Source organism: Mirounga leonina, unplaced genomic scaffold (genome assembly GCF_011800145.1).
Source record: "Mirounga leonina isolate KUSES-001 unplaced genomic scaffold, KU_Mleo_1.0 Mir_173, whole genome shotgun sequence".
Lineage (NCBI taxonomy): Eukaryota > Metazoa > Chordata > Mammalia > Carnivora > Phocidae > Mirounga > Mirounga leonina.
In genome coordinates this window covers 86,481,387-86,508,584 of record NW_023270447.1, presented here as the reverse complement: position 1 = coordinate 86,508,584, position 27,198 = coordinate 86,481,387, and the positions used below count along the sequence as shown (strand labels likewise).

At 44.3% G+C, this 27,198-nt stretch overlaps 1 protein-coding gene and 1 non-coding gene across 3 annotated transcripts in view; one reads left to right on the top strand and one right to left on the bottom strand.

The window, feature by feature from the left end:
- PEX14 (peroxisomal biogenesis factor 14) overlaps positions 1 to 27,198 on the top strand; it is a 139,199-nt gene that overhangs the window by 52,993 nt on the left and 59,008 nt on the right. The gene's annotated exons all lie outside the window — the stretch shown is intronic.
- Positions 21,407 to 21,508, bottom strand: LOC118020499. The gene has a single exon (XR_004681929.1). It is a non-coding gene; the product is annotated as a small nucleolar RNA U13 (small nucleolar RNA).

The following is a 27,198-nucleotide window of genomic DNA, read 5'->3' as shown; positions in this document are numbered from 1 at the left end:
GCATCGAAGCCGGGGAAAGCTGAGCCTAAAAGCTGTGCTGATTACCCGGGGTAACCTGAGACAAAATCTATGGTTGCCGAGAGATCCTCTGCCCCAGTATATTGTGCGGTATTATAACTGCCTGATCTTCTCTTCCACTGACAATGACCAGTTATTCCTCATTTTCTCTCAAACGCAGCTGGGTTAGAATTTCATTTGCAGAAGGTATTTAGAGCAATTTAGAGACAAATGTCTCTGGTGTTTGCTCGGCACTTCCCCACCGCAGGCTTTGCTGAGCAGTTTTAGTATCAGGAGCTCCATCTAATCTGTTTAATTTTAATAAATCCCTGACTGGGAGAGGGAGAGGAAAAAGAGAGAGAGAGAAACTCTGGACCAAATAATACTTCTTTTGAGTTAGTTGGCTAATAATTACTGTGGAGAGGAAACTGTTTTGTGCAATTATTATTTGTTGCTCCTTTAAATATAACGCAAAACAAAACCAGTCGATTAGTTAATCCATCGGAGAGTGTTTGCCTTGCACACGCCCCGTTCTGGGCCCCAGGGACTCAGCAGAGAAGAGGGCAGACAGCATCCCTGCCCTCACCAGGCTGACATTCTAAGGGGGAAAGGCAGACAATTAACCAATGAGAAAACGAGATCCATTGTACGTCGAGTGACAAGCGCCACGGAGAAAAATAATGCCGGGCGCCCGGGGTTGAGGAGCACCAGCGCTGGGGTGGGAATGGCTTGCACACCTAGACAGGGCAACTGGAGCACGCCTCTCTAAGAGGGAGATGAGTATTTGTCAGTGTGGAGTGGGCACAGTTCCTCCTTGACCCCTAATGTGGATGAGAGTTTTTAGAATTTCAGGCAGCAGGAACCTGGAGAGGCCTCCTACCCTTCTTCCTCTAAAGAGAGCCACAGGAGTCTACCCTGAGCCTCAGTCCAGAATCACTGGCCGTAATCACCCATCTCCATTATCCTGTAAAATGCTGCTTCAGTCAGTAATTATCTGTTTCCGAGTTGAGTCCCAATAGGGTAAGTTCTGGCAGGACCTTTTCTGGGCAGAGGATTCCATGGTTTGATTGGCGTCTGGGGAAGAAGTGCCCCTTCGTGGATTTACACTTCACTTTTTAAATTTCCGGTTGTTCCTTGGGTCAGGTGTACGTGGTCCGCGGAGCTTGGCACCGGCTCCGATGGGGTGAGGGAGGAGGGGATTTTGCGAAGGAGCCGGTCTCCCCTGTCCCTGACTGTACTTGGGAAGGAAAGAGAGTTGGCGGGCTGGTCTGTGGGGGCGGGGAGGGTGTCCTGAGGGGGAGGGACCAAGGTTCTGGCATCCTCCGCATGCCTCCCCCCAAGCAGGACTCGTTGCAGGGGTGGGTTTGGAGCGCTGGCTTTGGGCGAGCTTGCAGCTACTGTAGTCTTGGCTTTTCCTAGCAAATGTCACTTCAGGGAATTGCAATGGAGCACTGCCTTGAATTATAATCTTGACTTTCTTTTTTTTAATAAACATCTCTTTCCTGAAAAGGCAAATCCAATTTTGTTTTTCTTTTAATATTATTTAATATTTAATATAGAAATTGAGGTCCCTGTAGTGCATGTCAGTTCAGTGGAAAATGAGGGTTACTTTAGGCACATCAGCTGAGTTTGTTTTAATGTGAAACCACAGCCTGGAGCAGGGCTACAGCCTGCCTCCGTTACTGACACGTTAAATGTTGTGCTCTCTGATTCGGGGCACCGAGGGGACCGGAGGCAGGCTAGTGGGGAGTGGATGGGATGGACATGCAAGAGCTTTGGTTTGCAAAGGTCTTCTGTGTTTGTGGTTTTCTTGTTTTTGTTTTTTGTGTTTTGAGTTCTCTTTTGGATGCTTTAAAGTCTGAATATGAAGTCATTAATGAGAAACATGAAGTTATTGGAATCATTTATCATTTTCCTTGAAGTTTGTACTGCCATTTTATGTAATTTACGACATTTCTTTCTTTTATCGGGAATTTTTTGGATGGAAGAGAAAAGCAGCTGTTCACCTTTGGAGTATTAGAATAAACGTTTTTGTTTTCCTTCCAACTACTTGATTCTGCAGATGGCACATCAGCCGCGTAGTCAGCCGCACATGAGCATCACTGGACTATGTGTTGGGTTTAAGCCCTCCTGGAACTGGACTGCATAGGTTCTCACCAGGCAGGCATCGTGTCTGGGCTTTAAGTGGGCTGCAGTCCAGGAGGTTAGAGTAGCTTAAAAACAGCAACAGAATCGGTCCAGAAAGTTAGAGGCTTGGACAGCGTTGTCAATAGGCTTATGTTTATTTGACACCCTATCCAACCACAAAGTGTAGGAGGCAGGCTGCTTCCAAACATGTTGGCAGGGTGAGTGTAAGGTGGGTAAAAGTGATGCCTCTTCTTTGGGGGGTGGGGTAGGTGAGGTGGGGGGAAGATAGCGTTGTCTCTTAGCTTACTCCTAATCTATCTGTTGCAAAACAGGCTTCTAGAAAAACGATGAGCATCACACACTTCTCTGTATAATCCTGCATAATGGGGCCTGGGTGCTGTTGGCTGAGACTTTTGCTTATTGTGCCTTTCTCAAGTGTGTAAGTAAAGGGCTGTGTTCTCGCTCATCTAATAAATAGTCCGGGGGGGAAAGGAAAACTAAACAAATGAGACACACCACCATCCTTTCTCATTCTAAAAGGTGAAACAAGATCTTATCTTTCTTCTGTTCCTGGAAGCGGAACCCCCGGTAGCAAAGCCGCCTCCTTGCTGGAAATGAACTTGAGGAAGAAACCTGATGGTCTCAACCTTGGTAGTGGGGTAGAGGTGAAGGGCTGCTCTCGCTGGAGTATTTCAAGGGGGAGTAAATTCTTACGCAGATTTCAATTTAACTCTCTTTTATTACTTTTCTTTTTTATCATTTACGTCCATTTCATGAGGTAGTTTGCATGTCCTTGAATGGAATCTCGTTACCATGAAAGCTTTTTTAGCATTGATTTCATAACAGTCTTAATTTAATAGCTCCGTCATTACTGAGAAGCTCTGGGAGTGGGGCCCTGGCTTTCCAGGTCACTGACCTTTTAATTACAAACCTTGTTCTGATGGCCAGGTTATCGACTGGACAGCTCCCAGCTTGTGCCCCCAGGATGAGAACGAAAATAACTGTGTTTCCTCCCCCATCTCCAGGAAAAAAAAAATTGTAACCTCATATGTTTCTAAAATTAATTTTCTCCTTCAGCTTTACTTTATAATTAATTCTTTAATGTGTCTTAGTGAAGCCAGAAGTATTTTTATAACGCTGTTTTTTTCTAGAGCTTGGGTCCAGCAGAGAGCTTGGAGGGGGCAGGGAAGGGAGACCCCATGCTTGGCTGTGGCCCATTTCCTCACCCTCAGAAACTCCTGTGGCTGAGCTGGAAGGAAGGGTACTGGCTCTGGAGGGGCTGTCTGGCCCCTCTGATTTCTTTGTTAATGAGACGTGGATTGTGGCATCGAGATTTAGATTCATTCCTGTATTTGCTGGAATAATTGTGCCTTCTCTGTCATGGATGTTTTATTTTATTTCTTTATTTTTTTAAAGTAATCTCTACCCCCAACGTGGGGCTTGAACCCACGACTCTGAGATCAAGAGTCACACGCTCCACCGACTGAGCCCGCTGGGTCTCCCCTAACATGGACGTTTTAAAAAGATGCTCCCCGTCTGGGCAAAGATGGGGGGTGGGTGATTTTTCTTTTTCTTTTTCTTTTTTTAAAGATTTTATTTATTTTTTGACAGAGAGACAGCGAGAGAGGGAACACAAGCAGGGGCAGTGGTCTCGAGAGGGAGAAGCAGGCCTCCCGCGGAGCAGGGAGCCCGATGCGGGGCTCGATCCCAGGACCCTGGGATCATGACCTGAGCCGAAGGCAGATGCTTAACGACTGAGCCACCCAGGCGCCCCTGATTTTTCTTACTGTCTTACCTCTCTGTGAGTCTTAGATGACTGGAAGAAACAAAATACCCGACCTGAGGAGTTCTGCTCAGTCATGAGGTTGAACTGAATTAGGTGGTCCAGGTTCTCTTTCACCGATGATGAAGAGGGAAAGAAAAAGGAGAGGACAGTGGCTGGTAAGTAGGGTGGCCACTGGTTCCGGTTTGCCCCACACTGTCCTGGCTTTAACACTGGAATTCCTATGTCCTAGAATTCCTGTGTCCCTTAGGTCTGGGCAAACAGGTCACCCCAGCAAGGCAAGCCATACCCCAGAGTATGAGCTATCCAGAGAGACAAAATGGGTGTTTTTTTGTTTTTTTTTTAAAGATTTTATTTATTTATTTGAGACAGACAGAATGAGAGAGAGAGAGCACATGAGAGGGGGGAGGGTCAGAGACAGAAGCAGGCTCCCCGCCGAGCAGGGAGCCCGATGCGGGACTCGATCCAGGGACTCCAGGATCATGACCGGAGCCAAAGGCAGTCACCCAACCAACTGAGCCACCCAGGCGCCCAAAATGGGTGTGTTTTTGGAAGCTCAGGAAGAAGTTCACCAGCAGTCAGTCCCTGAGAGTCCCGCCTGCAGTCCAGTGGCATTTCCTCAAGCACTGCCTGCCGTCAGTCCCGCAGACCCCGCCCTGGTGTGGGTCCCGTGCAGAGAGCCTCGGGGGCTGGGGCCGTGCCCTGAAGGTGAGTGAGGAGCTGCCGGTGGCGGAGCAGACAGGACTGTGTGTGGCAGCCTCGGGCTCGTTCCTGAGGATGATTGAGCACCTCCATCCATCTGTTGTGAACGGACCATCTTCCTTCCCTGCCAGTCTTGCATCTGCATATCTGTCACCTGCTGTTCTGGACCAGCCTATTCATCACACTGACTGGTGTTCCCCCCATCAATTTTCCTGCTCCCCTTGTTATCCAAACTTGTCTTGAGCTCCAGAGATTTTTTCAGCATCTAGGATGAGAGCTGCAGCAGCTGGGCCGGCTGAAGGCCGTGGAAATGGGGACGCCGTGGCCTCCTCGTTGAGAGGGGGAGCTGGTGGCACTTGCTTCCCCGAGGAGGCTGAGTCGCATGGGTTCCTACACTTCACCCTACCACGGGGGGGGCGTGGCCAGAGGAGCTTGGGGCGGTGGGGGGGGCAAAGCTGTTTTGGGTTTACCCGGTTGCTTTGCGGTTTTTCCTGAAAGTGAAGAGTGATTCCTCTTTTCTTCACCTTGTGTGCCTGTGACAACGCTACAAAGAAAGGCACAGTGACGTCGTCATGTATGGTGGTAGTATTTTTGAAGTTTTCCTAAAATGTTTTGGAAAGGTAAGCTGTGTGTGTGGCTTCAAAAATCTGAACCATAAGGAACGACACACAGTGAACGATGAGTCTTCCTTTCGTCTCTTGCTCCTGCCGCCTCCATTCCTTTTCCAGAGGATGCTTCTGTTTATTCACAGTTTCTTAGCTATCGTTCCCAAGATCATCTATCCATACAGAAGCATGTCAAGGGGCGCCTGGGTGGCTCAGTCGGTTAAGCGACTGCCTTCGGCTCAGGTCATGATCCTGGAGTCCCGGGATCGAGTCCCGCATCGGGCTCCCTGCTCGGCAGGGAGTCTGCTTCTCCCTCTGACCCTCCCCCCTCTCATGTGCTCTCTCATTCTCTCTGTCTCAAATAAATAAATAAAATCTTTAATAAATAAATAAATAAATAAATAAATAAATAAATAAATAAAAGCATGTTAATATTTATTACTCCTCCCAGAGAAGGACAAACACTTCTTAAATGCAGTAGTGGTGTATTTTACCCTTTGCCTTTACACTTGACATTACATTTGGGCATTCATTCCACATCAGCACCTACAGATTGGATTCCTTCTTCTCAGTGGCTGTGTAGTACTCCAGGATGAGCGTGTATCAGAATTTTTTTTAGCCAGTCCCAAATTAGTGGACATTTAGATTGGTTCCTGCCTTCTGAGGTTTCAGACGACGCCCCAGTGAATATTCTTTTGCAGACATTGTTGGTGCTGTGTTGGTTTGGCATTATGCTAAAGTGAAAGCATTTTGCACATGTGAGTAGGCTAGGGTATGTTTTTTCTTAAAATTTCGTGAGACTTTGAATATAAATAATACAGAAAGAATATAAAACTTTTCTAATATAAACGTGACTGCAGGTAAGAAGAAATTAATAAGAGAAAAAAGGCTGCGGGACGACTGGGTGGCTCAGATGGTTAAGCATCTCCTTTTGGCTCAGGTCATGATCCCAGGGTCCTGGGATCGAGTCCCACATCGGGCTCCCTGCTCAGTGGGGAGCCTGCTTCTCCCTCTGCCTCTGCCTCTCTCTCTCTCTCTTCTTGTCTCTCATGAATAAATAAATAAAATCTTAAAAAAAAAAGAGAGAAAAGGCTGCATAACAAATTGTCACTAACGCTTAGCACAGATTTGGATTCTGAGGGGACATTCTGGTCATTGGTTACAGGAAAAATGCTTTCTAAAAGAATCCTTTTTCAGCTCATTTTTGAAGGGATATGGGCTCATAAGTTTAATTTTTGATGCAAAAAAGCATTCAAATAAATGGAAATCTTCAGAAACTTGGTCGCAGTCTGTTCCAAATGAAACACATGGCTTAGTTTTCTTCTGTCGTTATTGGACATTTTATGGGTCCTCGGCCATTGGTTAGGTGGTCGGTCTTTATTCAGTACCTGTTGTGTGCAGAGTCTTATCACGTTAGGCACTTCCTGAGAGAAAAATGAAGCACCTGTCTTTCACAATGCAAGAGGCTCATTAGAAGGAGGCAGGGATGGGGGCGCAGTGCCTTTGAGCAGTGTCTACGCATACCCACAAAGGGCGGCAGTGTCTCCGTTAGAAGTTGGCCCTGTCCGACCAGGAGAGACTGGAGTGTAAAGCTCACTGGGCTGTGAGTCCCTCGAGGGCAGCGACTGTGCCTCGCTCTTCCCAGCTTCCTCCATACCCAGCAGAGCCAGCCCCAGTGAGAAGCTACTGAAGGAGGGCCTGGGCAAACTAGAAATAGAAGGTGCTTACCAGGATGAGTTGCAGAAGAGTTCGGTTTTTCTTGAGTCAACACTGCACATATCTATTCATCTCTGGCGCACACGTAAGGTAGTTTCAGAACTGCTAGCCAGTACGCCGTCACCAGCTAGAGTACAGTGTAGTATGCAGTTCTTTGTGTCTTTAGCCTTACAGTAGCCAGTGAAAATGCTCCTTTCCAGTTACTTAGGTCAGCAGAGCTCCTTCTTAACATAGACGAGGGAGGCAGTGGGTGTAGATGGTCAGAGAAGAGTGGGGAAGACAGTGTTAGGGAGGGAGGCTCATGTGGAGGCTTCCGTGCCGTTATTAGCTGGATTGGCCCGTGGGCTCTGTAGAAAAGAGAAATGAGGTTGGTGAGATGGGCAGCGAGGAAGGAGCCAGCCTTAGGACTCAATATTATAAATCATGGTTGACAGCATTATTTGAATCAGTTGAAACTCTGTCACAATGCTATCAAGGAAGTTAACTCTGGGCTCTGTATTTAAACTGAATAGGCCTGGCAGTGGTAGAACCAGCCACAAAGAAAGGCACTGCCAAGTCCAATGTCAAGTGAGAGGATCTGGACTGGGAAGGTGGGCAGCAAAGATGGAAATAAAAATGCCAGCATAGGGGCGCCTGGGTGGCTCAGTCAGTTAAGCGTCTGCCTTTGGCTCAGGTCATGATCTTGGGGTCCTGGGATCAAGCCCTGGGTCGGCCTCTCTGCTCAGTGGGGAGTCTGCTTCTCCCTCTGCAGCACCTCCCCCGCTCATGCTCTCTCAAATAAATGAAATCTTTTTAAAAAAATGCCAGCATATTTATGTAGAAATTTTATGGTTTACAAAACACAGATTAATTTCTTCTTCACTATGGTCTTTTAGTAGGCAAGTTAATGAACATTTGTTGAATGAATGAATACGTGATTTAGCGAATCTCTCATTTTATAGATGAGGACACAGAGGCTCAGAAAGATTAAGTAGTGCAAATATGTGGCAGAAGTAGACGTAGGACCAAGTCTTCTGACTAGAGTTCTTTGAACTTTACCACATGCTTTCTGGGAAGGGAGGACAGAGCCACAGACGTTGTAGGAAAAAGAGTAAGCCATTCTCAGGAGGCAATTGAGTGTGTGAGGTGAAGGAGACAGGACTGAAGGTGACTCTTAGGGTGGGGTTTTGGTATGTTAAGCAGCTTTATAGAGGTATAACTGACATACAATAAACTATATATATTTAAATTGTACAACATTTAAAATTTTGACATGTGTATACCTGTGAAACCATCACTGTAGTCAAGATAGTGAGCCCTCTGATCCCCCCCAAATGTTTCCTCCTGCCTTCTTCCTCCTGCCACACTCTGGTTCCCATGCAAACACCAGTCTGCTTTCTTTCATACAGATTAATTTGCATTTTCCAGAATTTTATATAAATGGGATCGTACAGTGTGTATACGTTTTGGTCTAGCTTTTTTCACACCGCATAAATATTCTGAGAGTTGTCTACGTTGTTACGTGTATTAGCGGTTCATTCCTTTTTATTGCTGAATAGTATTCCATTGTTTGGATATAATACAACTTGTTTATCCATTCACCTGTTGATGATTATTTGAGTTTCTGGTTTTTAGCTATTAAAAATAAAGCTGCTATGAATATTTGTGTATAAATCTTTGTAGGGACATATAATTCTTTTTCTCCGGGGTAGAATGTCCGGATCATGTGGTAGGTGTATGTTTAACTCTTGAACAAATTTCCAAACTGTTTTCGAAAGTGGTTGTGTCATTTTATGTTCTCCCCAGTCATGTAGGAGTGTGTAGATTTGGAGCCTGGAGAAGAGCAAGATGCAGGTGTCATATTTATAATGTCTTTCCAGTAGTAAAACCACGTGGCTTTGGCAGCATTGTTAAGAGACTAAATAACAGGTCACGTTTGGAGTACTCCAGCGTGGGAGGTAATAGTGCACAGACGGTCTGGGTTGAAATGCTAGCGTCACCACTTTCTAGCTGTGTGGCCCTGGATAAAATACTTAGCCTCACTGTGCTGTGGTTTATCTATCTGTAAAATGGGGTTAATGGTAGCATTTACTACAAAAGATTCTTGTAAGGATTAAATGAAAGTAAGGTGAAAAGCTCTTAGCAGAGTGCCTGGCACTGAAAATAAGGGCTTAGCTCACAGTGACCATGATATGACAGAGTATATCTTCTTAGAACGTGTACTCTTAATGGGCTGTAGTCAGTTTGCTGTAATGTTATGTTAAAAAGACAGATGTAGGGCGCCTGGGTGGCTCAGTTGGTTGAGCGACTGCCTTCGGCTCAGGTCATGATCCTGGAGTCCCTGGATCGAGTCCCGCATCGGGCTCCCTGCTCGGCGGGGAGTCTGCTTCTCCCTCTGACCCTCCCCCCTCTCATGTACTTTCTCGCTCTCTCAAATAAGTAAATAAATCTTTAAAAAAAAAAAAAAGATGTGGCTCAGTCGTTAAGCGTCTGCCTTCGGCTCAGGTCATGATCCCAGGGTCCTGGGATCGAGTCCCACATCGGGCTCCCTGCTCAGCGGGAAGTCTGCTTCTCCCTCTCCCACTCCCCCGCTTGTGCTCCTGCTCTCGCTATCTCTCTCTCTGTCAAATAAATAAAATCTTAAAAAAAAAAAAAAAGACAGATGTGTTGGTATCATAAAAATTCACATCACGAGAACCTCTAGGAATTTTGAGCAGAGAGGGATTTAATACAGGCAGTTAGGGGCTTGCTCACTGTAGAAGGGGCCAGAGGAGTGGAATCAAGTCCAGGCCTCCAGGAATGACTTTCAGAGCATGGAAGGAGTGACTTGCCAGGGGTGCCGCTCCGTCCTCCAGTCCAGTCAGGAAAGCGGGGAATCGGGAGGCTGCCACCGGAATGTTCGAGGTCAAGAGCACACCCTCGTAGCTGTGACTCAGGATCAGGAAGTTGCCGCTGCCACCGCTGCTGTGTGTTCTACATCCATAAAAACAGTGACAGGACATTGGCATATGAACTTGGCTTCTACCTCTGTAAAACTGTCCCTTGACCCCTGTGAAGCGAGGGCTAGAGATTGGGCACTGCGATAGGGAACCTAGGTATTTCCGGTCTCCGGCTTGCTGATTGGCCCATGTTCGCCACAGTCAAAAGCAGTGGGTACAGATCTTTTACCTCGTTTCCACTTTTCAGATCACCTGTGCGTGCTCCTAACTCCCATCCAGAACTCTCGCTGCCGAGGAGTCTGGGAAGGGTAACTTTTAGCATCCGGCTCCTCTAACAGAGGAAGGCACACTAGGAAGAGGTGGGAATGGACGCCGAGTGCCATCGGAGGAGCCCGTAGAAGAAAAAAGATGCACACACACAACATATTTGCCCCCAAACAGCGTCTAAGCACCTCTTTATCACAAGCCTCTTTCTTACTGAAGGCTTAACTCGGGATTTTTCAAGCCATTTAGATAAACGGTCCACAAAATGAGGGAGGCATTCATTTGGCTCCAAAACACGCTAATAAAAAAAGTCCGCCAAAAGAGAGTTCATGTTTTCAGTCTTTAAGCAGGTGGCAGTGGTTTAGTTGTAAATCTAAAGTATTTCATTCAACGAAGAGCAAATTGTATGTATATGTGAAGGGGGGATATTGTTTTTAGTCAACTATCTTTGTTGTTTTTGAGAAGAGCTGGACCTTTGATTGTTAACAAAAGCTGTGTGGTAATGTATCTTCAGTTTGTCCAAGAGATAAACATTGATGTGTTCTTTATCGGCACTGGCTTTCTGAGCTGGTTGTAAGAATACTTGTCAGTCCTTTCTGGCTCACTTAGGGTTGGGAGTCGTAATGAGATTTAGCTGTTAAGGGTGGGCAAGCGAGTTTTCACCAAAGGGACTACATGATATGTGGGTTTGTCTGGAAAATGTTGGAAGTAGGGACTTCCGAAACTTAACCTAAGATATGACGTTAGGCAATCTCTGCTTTACAATATTTTATGTTGATTGGACTATAGTTAGAAAAATTTTAAAGTAACTTTGAATAGTATTCATTCATGTACCAATCCATTATTATATTAATATTTTTGAGCCTCTCCTGCTATGTGTGTGTGTGCATGAGTGTCTGTATTTGCAAAGCATGAGTTAGTGTGCTTTTATTTTAAATTTACTTTTTGTTGTAGGCTTGCTAGTTGGTCAGTCGACAGCTTTATCTTCTTTCCGTTTGTGATAGTAAGTAGAGGTCACTCCTAACGGTCCTCAGGCAGTGGCATGATGGTGCAAGCAGGCTCCTCTTTAAATTGAACAACTCGACTACTTTTTCCCTTCCAACTTTCCACAGGCCTGCGCCTGGTTTCTAAACCATCCGGTAGGAGCTAGTCTTCTCAGATGTCACCCCTTTCATCAGAAGACTTGTGAATGCTCCAGTCTCTTACTGTTAATTATTCTTTTTAGTTTTAAAGCCCTTTCGAGAAATCCTTCTGTAATTAGATTGTTGAGGAGATTGTCTGTAGTAAGACGGTGGTCTTTAAATTTTGTGTAGATTTTCAGTTTGTTAAATGCTCGCAAAGGCTTTCATTCATAAAGTTGAAGTTTACCTTATCATGGCATTTCAGGGGAAGAAATCATGACCCTCTGTGATAAATTAAATATCACAACCACACAAATGTCATCTTGTCAATGAAATCTAAAAGTGCAGACGAACGGGACTCTCGTCCACTCTGTTTTTGGCTTCAAGCTGGATCTGTACTCTCAGCTGACAAGAAAAATATTTTACCACTGACAGGGGTAAACCTATGAAGCTAAAGAACAAAGCCATACCCTCTCCTGCTTTGCGAGTCACAAACAGAATTGTCAATTAAATTATTCTAATTGCAAAATTTGGGGTCTTGGCCGAAAGAACACAGGTTGAGTTTGAAGAAGAGGCTGTTAGAAAAATCGGTTTAACTTACAAACGGAGCTAATTTGTACAGAATGTAATTGAAAGAGAATAAATACGGAGATTCATGATGACCTCTTTTGAGTCCAATTCTGATATTTACTTACATTTTTTTTAGTCAGAGCCTCTCCGTGAAGCAGTACTGAAAAGAGCAGACTAAGTACTAAAATAGAACAGAAAATAGTGCCGTTGTGTGCAAGACCTGAATACCTGATTTTGAAAGGTTTTTACCATTCATTCATGCATTTATCCAGCAAGTATTTATTGAGCATATTTTTTTACAAGGCACTGTGCTGGCCCTAGGACCAAGAATATCAGGGCTAATAAAATGCAGCATTCTGGGCCGGGGGAGGGAGGTACAGAAATGTGAAATGTGCAGAATTGTCGCAGTTAAGCAAAGGTGCTCTGATAGAGGGTATTGGGAGGGTGGAGGCAGGAGGGTGGGGAGGTTTGCTTTGGGAGGGTTACTGAAACCGGGATGCAAAGAACAAGAGTGTTGGCCGAGCAACAGCCATCTCAAAAACTCCAAGGCAGAAAACGAGCCTGATTTGATCCAAGAACCCATAGTAGTCATGAGTGAAAAGGAGAGTGACATCTTACCAGCTTCCATCTAGAGATGCCATTGAAAATAAAAGTTCCGTTGGAGTTTCATATCCCTCAGTCTGTAATTTTTCATATCATCAGTGACCAAGTTCATCCCTGTGCGCCAGGCATTTCTAGTGTGAGGTCTGCTGAACCACTATGCTAAGTGCATGAAGTGGGGACACAAAGGGCCCATGCCATTGGAGAACTTGGTGCTGAGACCGTAGACACTATTAGTGATACAGATACTGTGACTCATAAGCAAAGCCCAGGGTGATTTGATACAGACCATATGATTGCCACTAGCCTATGTAGATTGCTTTCCATTTAAAAAAGCGTTCTCACATATTTACTCATTTAATCTTCATGGTAACCCAAATAAGTTCCTCAAAAAAAGTGCATGTGAGCATGAGGGCTTTGGGCAGCCCACTGAGTCTGAGGAACAGGTGTCTGTCATCACTGAGCCGTTGAATTTCAATGCACCGTCTGCTCGTGCGGACTGGGGCGCTCTCCTTGAAGAGTCCCGTTACTAGAAATGAAATCTGGAGTGACCACAGAGGTTATTTATTTCATGCGTGCCTTTTCACATACATTCCTATGATCAGGAATAGAAGATGAAGGTAATTTTAGTTTTATTTAGTCGTGGAGATTTTCTTGCTGCCTTCTGTGAGGGCTCTTGCCCAGAGAGCTCATTCTTGTGTTCGAGGAGAGGAAGGTTCAGTTTGAGAGGATGGCTGTGTTCGTAAATGCCGTTGACTTTGTTGTTCTGTGTGGAGGCTTTTATCAGGACAATAAAGGGTAAATAGGGTGATCTCTGCTCCACTGGAGAGGTCGAATGGTTACATTACACAATCTTCTAGAGCATCTTGCAGCAAATACATGGGTTATATTAAAAATTGCAATCATATCATTTTTTATAGTAAATTGCTGACCTTATGCAGTAGAATCAGCTTTATTGAATTTCGCCAAAAATGCGTTTATAATTCTGCCATACACACATGATATTCATGTCCTTGCTGTCCATGTGGAAATGTCCCTTTTTATGATGTTAAACAAATTAAATCGACTTTCTCCTGAGCTGCTGTGCCTCACCTTTAAGATCCACTCTCAGGAGTTGAACCTCCACGGAGCAGAGCTCACCTCCATCAGCTCGGATGTCATTGCATTACACAGAACACTGGAGTCTGGTGCCCTAGGAAGCCTTGCCCCAGCGACACAGATCTGGCTTTGAGATTATTTTGAGGTGGTTCCAGGGCCATTATTGTGTATCGTGTGTACAGCTGAACGCTAACAAGGCCTTACCATAATTACTCTGTTTTGAGGAAATGGTAGGTATTTGTTTAAAAGCATTTCATGATGAACTGAGAGTAGTACACACAGTATGGTTTGTTCTCAGCTATTCGCTGGTGAATATTCATCGCAAAAGTTTAATCTTCGATCAGTTCTTTAATTCTCTGTAGCTCTGCTCCCTTTCCACCCAGGGATGGATCCAGGATGCAAACTAGTTTTCATATCAGTCTAACAACAAACACAGTCAGGAAGTTATAATGCATATTTAGGTGAAACAAGCGTTTTTAAATTATCTGCTTCTTAGAATCATTGTTCTGAGTTTGTTTCTCCTTTATGTGGACTGTTAGGTATATGTCTATATATGTGTTTGTATGAATTGCTAGTTCCCAGTTTTATACACAGAGACAGTATAATACAGTGGGAAAATCCATCCATCCATTCTCTAATTTATTAAATGCCCATTTCCTCTGTGGCCAACGTTTGTGCTAAGCACTGAAAATATAAAAATAAGATTTAATATTAGTGGTCTAGTGAGGTTCCATGATATGTAAACAGGTGTCGTATGGGTGATAACACATTACAGGTGCTATAATAGGTGTTTGTATAGGGGCCCAGGGGAGGGGGTGATCAGTTCTGTGGTGGGGGAGGAGGATTAGAGTGGAAGGGTTAGAAAAGGCGTCATTATAGGGGAGGTTACCCCTATAGATGTTCCCAAGAGGATTTGTTGTCTTTAGGGTTTGGGGAGCAGTGCTGACTTTAATCTATGCAGGGATGGGATGGGAACATTGTCTCTGAGACCAGGAATGGCCTGGAGGTTCAGGAAACAGGCTGGAAAGTTGGAGAGGTAGGCAGGGGTCAGACCTCACGTGTGTTAACTCAAGGGTTTGGGTTTTATTATGTGGACAGTGGGGAAGCTATGAAGAGTTTTATGTCGAATCATATATCCTGTTTGTGTTTGAGGAAGCTCTTTCTGAAGGCAGGGTGGGCAGCTGGGAGTTCACTGAGTAATTCAGGTGAGAAATGATGGATGAACAAGGGCGGTTGTTGTGGGGTTGGAGAGGATGGATTAGGGACGGTGTGGAAGTAGAGTCTGCAGGAGTTGGTGGCTGAGTGATGCGAGGAGTGAAGGCGAGAGAGGTGTCTGCGCTCACTGTCAAGGTTTTTGGCCTGGGGACCTGGATGGAGGAGAACGGATAGAGTGGAGAGAGTGCGGGGCCGGGAGTCAGACAACATGGGGTCCAGAGGAGGCCCCCGTGTAATTAGTGCTCACACTGCGGCTGCACCACGGTGTGTCGCCATCAGACACCAGTGGCGTGGTGTGGGTCTCCTGGCTTTCATGTTGCTTCCACGGGTGACTGTCAGGCGTGCTCTCTGTGCGGAGAGACATGGGTGAGTGGTTTCACTGAAATCTGAGGCTTTCTGAAGACAGAGAAGATGGCATTTGTAAAGCAAGTGGTATTTTATCTGGAAATGGTTTCTCTGTGAGAAGGTGATCACTGCTTCCTGGTGAAGCCTGCCTCTCCTTTCCAAGAAGAGGGTTCCACGGAAATGGACCAGGATCATGGTGAGTTGCCACTGGAAACGCTTCTTCCAGAAAGCTCCTCTCTCCCCCTGCCATCTGCCCTGAGTTTGACCGTTTATTTTATTTATTTATTTGGTCCATTTATGTTTGTATGTATTTCCACTGATCCACTCCTTACGGCCAGTAGGCTCTGCTGATGTGGTCTCCATGGGTGTCAGGGCCTCCCTGCACAGTGTACGACCTGATGGTTACAGCGACCTGACCCTGCATGTGCCTTGGTTTTCTGGTGGCAGATGGCCTTCTCAGTACCTTAACTCTTGTGACTCGATGTGTCAGAGGGGTAGAAAGTGTGTGGTGCTAAAGCAGAAAGCCTAAGGCAGCAGCTCCAGCAGGAGTGAGAGTGAAAGAGACCTAGTTAGTGCTGTTTGTGATGGATGACTCCCTGGGAGGTCGCAGAGCTCAGGGCAGGTCCCCTGGAGGAGGGAAGGGGAAGAGCATTTCACTTCCTCAGACTCCTCCTCTGGTGCTGGTCCAGCTCCACCCCAGGCCCAGACACTCAGCCTCGGACTGCCCTGCAGCTCCGTCCGGACGCATTCCTGGGGCAGAATGCACTTGTTTTGGTGGTGGATTATGATCTGCAGTTTTAGAAAGCATATAGGTTGCACACCTTTTTAAAAAATGTATATGTGAAAGCAAGTTTCTTCCCTGTAGGCATCTTGCTCAGTTGGCTTTTGTCCAGCCTTTTCATGGAAAACAGCCTCCTTATTTGATTTGGGGCTGCTTTAAAGCTGGACATCTCCAGAAATCACTCCTCTGGTCCCCTCATTAGAGTTACCCACAGGACGGCTTCCTGCCCCTCCCCCCCCCAGCCCTTTCTGGTCTCTCACTGACCATATCTGTCTGGGATGGTCACTGCTGTAGTCCACTTTGGTGGCTTTTGCGTCTTCCTTCTGCCTTTTTTTAGATTAAGATTTTTAAACGTTATATTAAAAAGAGATTGTTAATTAACGGTTTGGATGTGCGGTATTGCTTTCCATTTACCTCTGGTAACTTTTCAAGACATTGACCTAAAGAGCCTTTCTCCTTCCTCCCTCCCTGTGTACATGGTGGGGCGGGGGGAGAAGGGAGGCTGGGGAAAATTATGGAGAAAAACATGTTAAAGATGACTTCCAGTGTAAAACGAGAGGGAAAAATCAATGTTTGAGGAAACCCAAAAAAAGCACCTCTCATTATAGTAATTAAATGGCAGCATTTAACCTATCAGAATGTTCTGCATGCGTGAGAGACAAGCTGAGGAGCTGTGGGTTTGAAATTACAGCTCTAATCCTCAGGGAAGAGAATAGTTAAATAATTTGTTTTTGAGGTGCGGGAGCAGAGCCGGGGAGGTTGTGAGTGTGCGTGTGCATGTGTGCGCGTGTGCGTGCGTGCCCCCCTGAGGGTGAGGGGCCGCGCTGCCTGTGTTTGCAAAGAATACCCTGGAGGTCGGTATTTACCAGCACCTGTATGCTGCCAAGAAGAACACAAGCTGCTGTTGCCCGTTCGTTGGGTTTCCGGAAGAGTCCGGGTCTCACCTGTGGCCAGGCGTTGCATCATACCCGTAGGGCTTGCCTCACTCTGGCCCCTCTGGGACACACAGGAATAGACTGGAGAGGAGGCCGGGTGACACAGGCAGAGAAAGAGAGACACAGGAATTAGGGAAGGAAGAAAGCGGAATAATTTTAAAGAATGTGCATGGCACAGACTCTCAGGACAAAGCATTCCGACTTACAGGGCTGGCGCTCGCAGGCCAGCCTGGACACTCCACAGAGCACGGGGCAAAAGGGAGAGGGGCCACCTTCTCTGTACGGCCTCCCCTGCCAGGGCTCCTCCCGTGCCACCGTGCAGCGTTGGGATTTCTGTGAACGACGGGGATTGGCCGTGTGTCCTGTCTGCCCCGTCAGTGCATGACCTTTGTCTCTCTGTGCCCCTGGCAGGAGTTTGTGACATTGGTGATGCTCTGGCCCTCCGGAAGCTGCTCCGTTTCTCCCTAGATATTCCCAGAGCTTGGCAGCTACAGTCTGAATTCCACAGGATGGGCTGACACATGGCAAAGGGAAGCCATGCACATCTGTTCCTGTGCCCCTCGTTAGGGGATGAGCTCTTCAGTGACTTGGGGTGGGGGTGTTGGTACACCGTGTTCCTTTTAGGCTCACAGTCCCCGTCGGTCTCTATGAGAGCATGAAGGGTTTCTATTAGACTAATAAGGAGCCCTGGGGACACTGGTTACAGTGTGATAATCGTCCCCTTGGAGGACCTGAGGCAGTCTGTGTGCGCTGACCTCATCCTGGGGGAGAGCTGATGAAACCCGGGCTGCCGCGGTGCCTGCCGTGGAGGGGGAGGGGACAGGTTGCCGGGTGTTTCTTCTCCTGCTTCATTATTATCAGTCTTGCTTGTCTTTGGGGCATTTCATCAAAACTTCTTCAGTTTTGCCTAAGAATTTTCAAGAGCTGATGAACCTAATGGAAAATTTTCTGTAGTAACTCAGTATAGCCACTCACTTCACAAATACCAGCTGATTAATCCTCAGAGCGCCCTGGGGACAATGGAGGGGTTCATAAGGGCAGTGACATTTTTTAATTTCCATTTTATTTTATTTTATTTTATTTTATTTTATTTTATTTTTGAAGTTCTTTTTTTTTTTTTTTGACATTTTTATTTATTTGACAGAGAGACACAGCAAGAGAGGGAACACAAGCAGGGGGAGTGGGAGAGGGAGAAGCAGGCTTCCCGCGGAGCAGGGAGCCCGATGCGGGGCTCGATCCCAGGACCCTGGGATCATGACCTGAGCCGAGGGCAGACGCTTAACGACTGAGCCACCCAGGCACCCTAATTTCCATTTTATAGACTGAGAGACTGAGGCACCTGGAAGAATCTGTGACTTGGGTCCGGGGCCACAGATCTAGAAGCTGAGATTAGAGCTCCCTGCCTTTTGGCTTCTGTTGGAACTGTTGGGTTCCACCTTAGAGGCATTTAGAAAATCACCTGGGTTTTCTTCTCCTCTCATCCTTCCCCCTGATTCCCACTTGATGCTATGTCTGGGACCTAAGTTCGTGTTCATGAATACAGATCCCCGTCATCAGTTGTAATTGCTGCCTGGTATTCTGCTGAGAGCCTATACGTCGTTTCTTTTAGCCAGTCCCCTAGATGGACATCTAGATTGTTTCTGTTTGTTACCATTATAGCAGATCTTTTTTAATATCCTTGAGAAATAGGCATTTTCCTCCTTCTGTGATTACCTTTTTAGAGTAAAAACCTTAGAGTGGAACTCCAGGTTAGGGAAATGGGCCTGTTTTTGTCTCCTTGTGCATTGCCGGGCTGCGCTTTGACAGCCTGTGCTGGCTCCCACATCAGCAGCTGCCATTGGGGCACTTGAGCCCGGGCGTGAGCTCCATGTCGTCAGGTGGGTCGTCTTCTCGTGTCTTCTTTTGGTCAAGCCTAGAAGCCGCCACCCAGACACACACACACCTCAACAGCAAAGAAACATTCACCTACTCCTTTTCTTTTATGGATTTAGTTTTCTTGTATGGGATTTGATTTGTTTTTAGTAGAGTAACAGGGGATATAACTTTTTTTTCCTAGTGACCAACTCGATTGTTCCAGCACCATTTTTCAAATGATATCTTTTCCCCACTTACGTCACATGCCACCGTTATCATATATGAAACTCTTAAATATGCTGATGTGTGATCAAGGACCTTCTGTTCTTGTTCTTGGATATATGTGTTGCTTGTTGTATCTTGATTGTAGATTTGTTACATTTTTTTATCCGTGTAGCGTAAGTTGTACTCTTCCTTTGTCCTTTTAAAGAATATTCCTGGCTTTTCCGGCCCTTGTGTACTTCTTTTTTTTTTTTTTTTAAGATTTTATTTATTTATTTGACAGAGAGCACAAGCAGGGGGAGTGGCAGGCAGAGGGAAGGGGAGAAGCAGGCTCCCCACTGAGCAGAGAGGCCGATGTGGGGCTCGATCCCAGGACCCTGGGATCATGACCTGAGCCGAAGGCAGACGCTTAACCGACCGAGCCACCCAGGCGCCCTGTGGCCCTTGTGTACTTCTAAGCTCATGTCAGAATCACCATATCACGTTTCCTCCTCTCCTCCTTCGTCCCACCTCTCCCCTTCCCATGCCAATCAAAAATTAAATCCTTTTGGAATTTGGATTATTACATCCAACATAGAAATGGCTTTGGAGAGAATTGGCACCTTTGTGATACGCAGTTTTCCACTCATGAATGTGGTGTTATCTTTCAAGTAAAGTACGTTCCTCACTGATGAAGTTTGACACTGTTTTACACTTATAGGGCCTTTATTTTTATTATATTTTCTAATCTTTGCCGATATTTAGGAAAGCTATGGATTTTCATGTTTTAAAAATTATCTTACTGTATTCTTTTTAATAGTCCTAATTGTTCTTATTGGTTTTCTTAGTAATACATTATGTGAAAATAACATTTTCCCTTTCCAGTGTTATATGACTTTGTTATTATTTTGGCTGGGCCTTCCAGAACAGGATTAATTAAATACATATGCTCCAGGAAGTAAAATGCTTCTCTTCAAAGCATCAGTTTAGAAATGAAGGGCATAGGAATATGAAAGAAATAATAATGATCCCTAACTTTTTACCTATGTTGGCCAATACGTATTCTTGGGCCAAAAACGTTTGACATGCTCATAACAACTTTGTATTAGACTAGAAAAGTCAACGTTATTTCCATTTTTTTCAGGCGGAAAAGCTGAAAGACAGTGGACATGGTTTCCAAAGTCACTTGGCCAATAGATCAGTGACTAGACTCCAGAGTTGCGGCTCTCTGTGTGAGACAGAGCCAGCGCCTCGGAGAGGGAGGTGGAGGGGCTGGTGGCTAATAGAGCTGCTACTGCCTCCCAGCACCGCCAGCCCTTCCTACAAACAGTGTAAAGTCGGGGGTGGAAAGGGCAAGTTTTTGGCTTAAAGAGTACGTAAGACGAGAATACCGTGGGGCATCGAAGGTGACCTCTCCTGTCTCAAGGACATGTGCACTAATGGCAGCTTCTGTGTCATCAGGCTCAGCCCGAGACAGATTATGGCAATGGATGGAACACGGAGTCCTTTTATTAACGTGGGCCTGGGTAGCCGCCAGGTAGGGCACTTGGGCTGCCATTGTCACCAGATTCTGGTCCCTCTGTGCATTGTCACCAGATGGTAAGATTCAAACTCTGCTTTTCGCTGTCTCTTCCTTGCATGGAAACTTTGGGTATTTCTTCATTTTTTTTTTTTTTGAAGATTTATTCATTGAGAGAGTGCGCACGCCTGTGTGGCCTCATCTGTGGGAGGGGCAGATGGAGACGGAGAGAGAGAATCCTAAGCAGACTCCCCACTGAGCGCCAAGCCCGACTTGGGGTTTGATCTCACAACCCCGAGATCACGACCTGAGTGGAAACCAAGAGTCAGAGGCCCAATCAACTTTGCCACCCAAGTGCCTCTGTAGTTCTTCATTTCTTTTTTTTTTTTTAAAGATTTTATTTATTTATTTATTTGAGAGAGAGAGAGAGAGAGAGAGAAACAGCATGAGAGGGGATAGGGTCAGAGGGAGAAGCAGGCTCCCCGCTCAGCGGGGAGCCCGATGTGGGACTCAATCCCAGGACTCCGGGATCATGACCTGAGCCGAAGGCAGTCGCTTAACCGACTGAGCCACCCAGGCGCCCTGTAGTTCTTCATTTCTTATAGGATCAAATCCTGTCTCTGTATACTCTTTCCAACCTGGGGTGTTCTTTTTTTTTGTTGTTGCCATCTTTTTATTTTGAATAATTTCAGAACTACTGAAGAATTGAATGGTGCACTGAACAGGTACCTTTTATCCAGTTTCTCAGTTGTTAACATTTTGCCACATTTGCTTTCTCTCTCTCTCTTTCTACACACATACTTTTTTTTTCTGTTTTAAAAGTAAGTTGCAGGGGCACCTGGGTGGCTCAGATGGTTAAGCGTCTGCTTTCAGCTTCGGTCATGATCTCCAGGTCCTGGGATCGAGCCTTGCGTCGGGCTCCCTGCTCAGCGAGCGGGGAGCCTGCTTCTCCTTCTCCCTCTGCCGCTCCCCCTGCTTGCGCTCTGTCTCTCTTTCTCTCTCTCAAATGAATAAATAAAAAATCTTTATTTCTTTTATTATTGTTTTTTTTTTCACGTCAGACGGGTAATGTGCTGAGGTTGTAACAAGGTTTGAGGGAGGCACGTCACACAACAGCGTGAACACCCGATCATCACGCTTATGAACTACAAAAGGATCTAAAAAAATCTTAAAAAAAAAAAAAAAAAGTAAGTTGACACTTCAACCCCAGTTACACCAGTATGTCTCCTAAAATAGGGCATTCTCTCACATAACCACACCTAAGAGATTAACACTAATTCCGGAAAATCATCTCACGTGTAGTCCATACTTAAATTTTCCCAGTCCCCAAATTTATTCTGTACCCTGTAATCGGGCTCATGCGGGCATTTTACTACTGTGTCTCTTCATCAGGAAGAGACATCTTGCCTTTTCTTGTTTTACTTGTCATTGACTATTTTGAAAAGGTCAGTCAGGTCAGTTTTATAGAATATCATACATACCAGATTTGTCTCATTGTTTCCCCTTGATAAGATTGAAATTAAACATTTTTGGCAAGGATACTCGATAAGCAATATCATGTCCTTGTTATTACATAACATCAGAAGGTGAGAAATGTCAGATTCTTCCTAATGGTGGTGTTAAGTTGATCACTTGGTTCGTCAGGTAGCTACCAGATTTCTCCACTGTAAAATTCTCCTTTGTGGGGCGCCTGGGTGGCTCAGTCGTTAAGCGTCTGCCTTCGGCTCAGGTCATGATCACAAGGTCCTGGGATCAAGCCCCGCATCGGGCTCCCTGCTCCGCGGGAAGCCTGCTTCTCTCTCTCTCCCACTCCCCCTGCTTGTGTTCCCTCTCTCGCTGTGTCTCTCTCTGTCAAATAAATAAATAAAATCTTTAAAAAAAAAAAATTCTCTTTTGTAACGAATAAGTCATCTGAGAAGTGCTTCTTTGAGAGCATGTTCTCTTATTGCTCAACAACCTTTCATTCAGTGGTTTTAGCGACCATTGGAGATCCTTGCTCGAATCAGCTGTTTCTTTGGGATTTTAAAAATAGCGATTTCCTAATTTTATTATTTTATATACATTTATTGCCTAGTATTTTTCTATAAAAAAGAACTTTCTCACCTTCCCTCTTCTGTCTCTCTCTCTTGCTCTCTCTTTTGAGTATCACCATATACTCTTTAGTTCAGAATAGTCCATTATTACCATATTTCATTTTAATGCTCACATTGTTCCAAGTTAGATGAGTGGGCACCTGTTCAGGTTAGCTCCTGGGTCCCTTGCTTTTTGGCACAAATGTCTCAGGTGCACCTTTTACTGTCTGTGACTTAACCCAGGCATTAGACATTTTCCTCAAGTGTTGTTTAGGAGGAATGTTACTTAGAAGCTGGGATCTGGACACTGGTTTTACACACAGTCTGTCTGTCTCTCTCTCTCTCTCTCACACACACACACACACACACACAGTTTTATTCGTTTTTATTCACATGATACATATGTATATACATATACACACAATTCAAACTGAATATTACAGGATTTTCCTTTCATCTCTTACTTTGCGTTTATATCTTTTCTTACAGTGAAAAACTGGATTCTTAAGAAGTTTGCTATGGTTATCATTTATTGTTTCTCATATAGAAAAATGGTTTTTAAGTTAGTTTGTAACTTATTATTGTCAACATTTCTCTTCCTCCAGGAGCTTAAGAAAGCTTGAGCTATCTTTCCAGTTCTCTGTCCTTAGATCAAGTTAGAAGTTTTCAAAGTTTTAGGTCTGTAGAGCCCTGGGGCCCCCCAAAACCCTTTCAGGGAGTCAGGTCAAAATGATCTTCACAGCCAGCAGTGAGACATTATTTACCTCCTTCACTGGGTTGGCTTCTGCGGTGACAGTGCAGGAACAGTGCTGGGTAAACTGCTGGCTTCTCACTGTAGTTTTTACTGCTATTCACTTGGGGTTTTAAAAAAAAAAAAGCCATTTCATTGAAGACTGTCCTTGATGAAAGAGTAAAAATGATTAATTTTATTAAATCTTGCCACTTGGGTATGCATCTTTGTAATATTCATGTGACGAAATAGGAAATAGGCATAAAGTACTTCTGCGAAAGCAGCAGAGTGGTTGCCTGAGGAGAAGTTCTTGTGTGATCGTTTGAGTTATGAGCTGAACGAGCTGCTTTTTTTCTTGGATATCACTTTTACTTGAGGGAATGACAGAGAAACTGTGATAAAGTCAGACTTCAGTATTTGGAAGACATTTTCTCAAAAAAAGAATAAAGTGAGCCTGTTGTTTTGCTCACTTGGAAAACATACTGACAGTATTTGTTGTCGGTAATAAAAGTTGAACTTTCAAATGAAATTAGAATTTTGGAAAAACATGTATCCACCACTGTAAATTAGGCAGTTTCCCCATAGTTAATGAATTCTGAGGAGATCATGGTGATCTAATGAGTGTGCTGTTTTTTTTTTTTCTTTTTAAAGATTTTATTTATTTATTTGAGACAGAGAGAATGAGAGACAGAGAGCATGAGAGGGAGGAGGGTCAGAGGGAGAAGCAGACTCCCTGCCGAGCAGGGAGCCCGATGCGGGACTCGATCCCGGGACTCCAGGATCATGACCTGAGCCGAAGGCAGTCGCTTAACCAACTGAGCCATCCAGGCGCCCGAGTGTGCTGTTTTGATAGTGTATAAAAAGTATGTCAATGTTTGGAAGCTCTGCATACCTTAGTGAACCAGTATTTCCTAAATGATCAATGCATGATTTTATAAAATTACACATGAGTAAATTGTCCATTCAAAGTGCAAGATAGACCAATGAATTTTAATGGAACAGGATATGGGAGTTTATTGATAGGATTTCACATTGCAACGAATCCTTAAGAAACTGCCACTTGTGGAGTTTTGGGTGTAGTATCACAGAAGAATATCCACAGTTATCTGAGAAAGCTATTAAAAGACTCCTCTCAGGGCACCTGGGTGGCTCAGTAGGTTAATTCTCTGCCTTTGGCTCAGGTCATGATCTCGGGGTCCTGGGATCGAGCCCTGTATCGGGCTCCCTGCTCAGCAGGGAGTTTGCTTCTCCCTCTCCCCATGCTTCTGCCCCTGACCCGTGCTCACACTCTCTCTCTCTCTCAAATAAAAAATAAAATCTTTAAAAAAAAATAAGAGACTCCTCTCTTTTTGCAATATATATTTGTACTAGTCTGTATTTTCATTTGCTTTAACCAACCCCACATAGCACAACAGATGGAATACAGAAGCAGATATGAGAATCCAGTTGTCTTCTATTAAGCCAGACATAAAAGATTTGCAGAAAAGTTAACTTATGCTGTCCTTCTCACTAATTATTTTTTGTTCTGGAAACTAGTTATTTCTTTTTTTAAAGATGATTTATTTGAGAGAGAGAGCGCGATTGTGTGTGCAAGTGGGGGGAGGGGCAGAGGGAGAAAATCTTCAAGCAGACTCCCCGCTGAGCATGGAGCCTCACACAGGGCTCAATCTCATGACCCATGAGATCATCACCTGAGCCGAAACCAAGACTTGGACTGACTGAGCCATCCAGGAGCCCCTAGTTAGGTTTTTTTTTTTTTAAATAAAAATGTTATTCATATTAACATATAATAAGTTTATTGCTATTATTTTTAAGTGAATTATTTTTAAATTTCTCAGTTTTGATATCTTTTTAAAGATTTTTTATTTTTAAGTAATCTCTACACCCAGTGCAGGGCTCAAACTCACAGCCCCAAGATCAAGAGTCGCATGCTCTTCTGATTGAGCCAGCCAGGCGCCCCTTTTGATTTTTTAATTGAAGAATAATTGACATACAATATTGTATTAGTTTCAGGTGTTCAAAATAGTGACTCAGTATTTATATACATTATGAAATGGTGCCAGGATAAGGCTGGTTAACATCTGTCACCATACAAAGTTGTTATAGTATTATTCACTATATTCCCTGTGCTGTACATTATATCCCTGTGTCTTATTTATTTTATAACTAGAAGGTTGTACATCTTAATACCCTTCACTGATTTTGTTCATCTCCCCCCCCCCAGCTGCCATCAGTTCTCTGTCTCTGTGAGTCTTGCTTTATTTTTTAGATTCCACGTATAAGTGAAATCATACAGTATTTGTCTTTGTCTGATTTATTTCACTTAGCCTAACATCCTCTAGGTTCATCCATGTTATCGTAAATGGCAAGATTTCATTCATTTTTTTTTAATGGCTGAGTAATATTCTATTGTTTATATATCAGATTTTCTTTATCTATTCATCTATTGGTAGACACTTAGCTTGCTTCAGATCTTGGCTATTGTAGATAATGCTGTGATGAACATAGGAGTGTATATATCTTTTTGAATTAGAGTTTTCATTTTCTTTGGAAAAATACCTAGAAGTGGAATTGCTAGATTGTAGGATAGTTTATTTTTAATGTTTTGAGGAATCTCTATACTGTTTTCCATAGTGGTTGCACCAATTTACATTCCCACCAACAGTGCAGGAAGGTTCCATTTTCTCTGTATCTTTGCCAACACTAGTTCTTTCCTTCTGACAGGTGTGAGGTGATATTTCATTGTGGTTTTGATTTGCATTTCCCTGAGGGTTAGTGATGTTGAGCATCTTTTTTTATGTGCCCGTTGGCCATCTGTATGTTTTGTTTGGAAAAACCTCTATTTTTAGGTCATCTGCCCATTTTTTAATTGGATTGTTTATTTTTTTGATATTGAGTTATATAAATCCTTTATATGTTTTAGATGTTAACCACTTATTGGATATATCATCTGCAAATATCTTCTCCCATTCAGTAGGTTGTCTTTTTGTTTCCTTGATGGTTTCCTTTGTTGTGTAAAATCTTTTTACTTTGATGTAGTGCCATTTATTTCTGCTTTTATTGTCTTTCTCTGAAGAGACGGATCTAGAAGAATATTACTAAGACCAGTGTCAAAGAACTTACTGCCTATTTTCTTCTGGGAGCTTTATGGTTTCAGATCTTAATTTAAGTCTTTTTTTTTTTTTAAGATTTTATTTATTTGACAGAGAGAGACACAGCGAGAGAGGGAATACAAGCAGGAGGAGTGGGAGAGGGAGAAGCAGGCTTCCCGCCAAGCAGGAGCCCAATGCGGGGCTCGATCCCAGGACTTTGGGATCATGACCTGAGCTGAAGGCAGACGCTTAACGACTGAGCCGCCCAGGCACCTTTAATTTAAGTCTTTAATCCATATTGAATTTATTTTTGTATATGGTGTAAGAAAGTGGTCCAGTTTCATCTTTTTACATGTAGCTGTCCAGTTTTCTTGGTACCATTTATTGAAGAGACTACCTTTTCCTGATTGTATATTCTTGTCTCCTGTATTGTAGATTAATTGGCCATATATGGTGGGCTTATTTCTGGGATCCTTGTTCTGTTCCATTGATCTTTGTGTCTGTTTTTGTGCCAGTCCCATACTGTTTTGATTATTGTAGCTTTGTAGTATAGTTTGAAATCTAGGAGAATGATATATCCTCCAGCTTGTTCTTTCTAAAGATCGCTTTAGCTGGTCAGGGCCTTTTGTGGTTCCATACATATTTTAGCATTATTTGTTTTAGTTCTGTGAAAAATCCTACTGGTGTTTTGATAGGGATTGCTTTCTGTAGATTGTTTTGAGTACTATGGACATTTTAACAATATTCTTTTTTTAAAAAGATTATTTATTTATTTATTTGAGAGAGAGAGAAAGAGAACACAAGTGGGGTGGGGTGAGGGGCAGAGGGAGAGGGAGAAGCAGACTCCCTGCTAAGCATGGAGCCCAATGCAGGGCTCCATCCCAGGATCCTGAGATCATGACCTGTGCCGAAGGCAGATGTTTAACTGACAGAGCCACCCAGGTGCCCCTTAA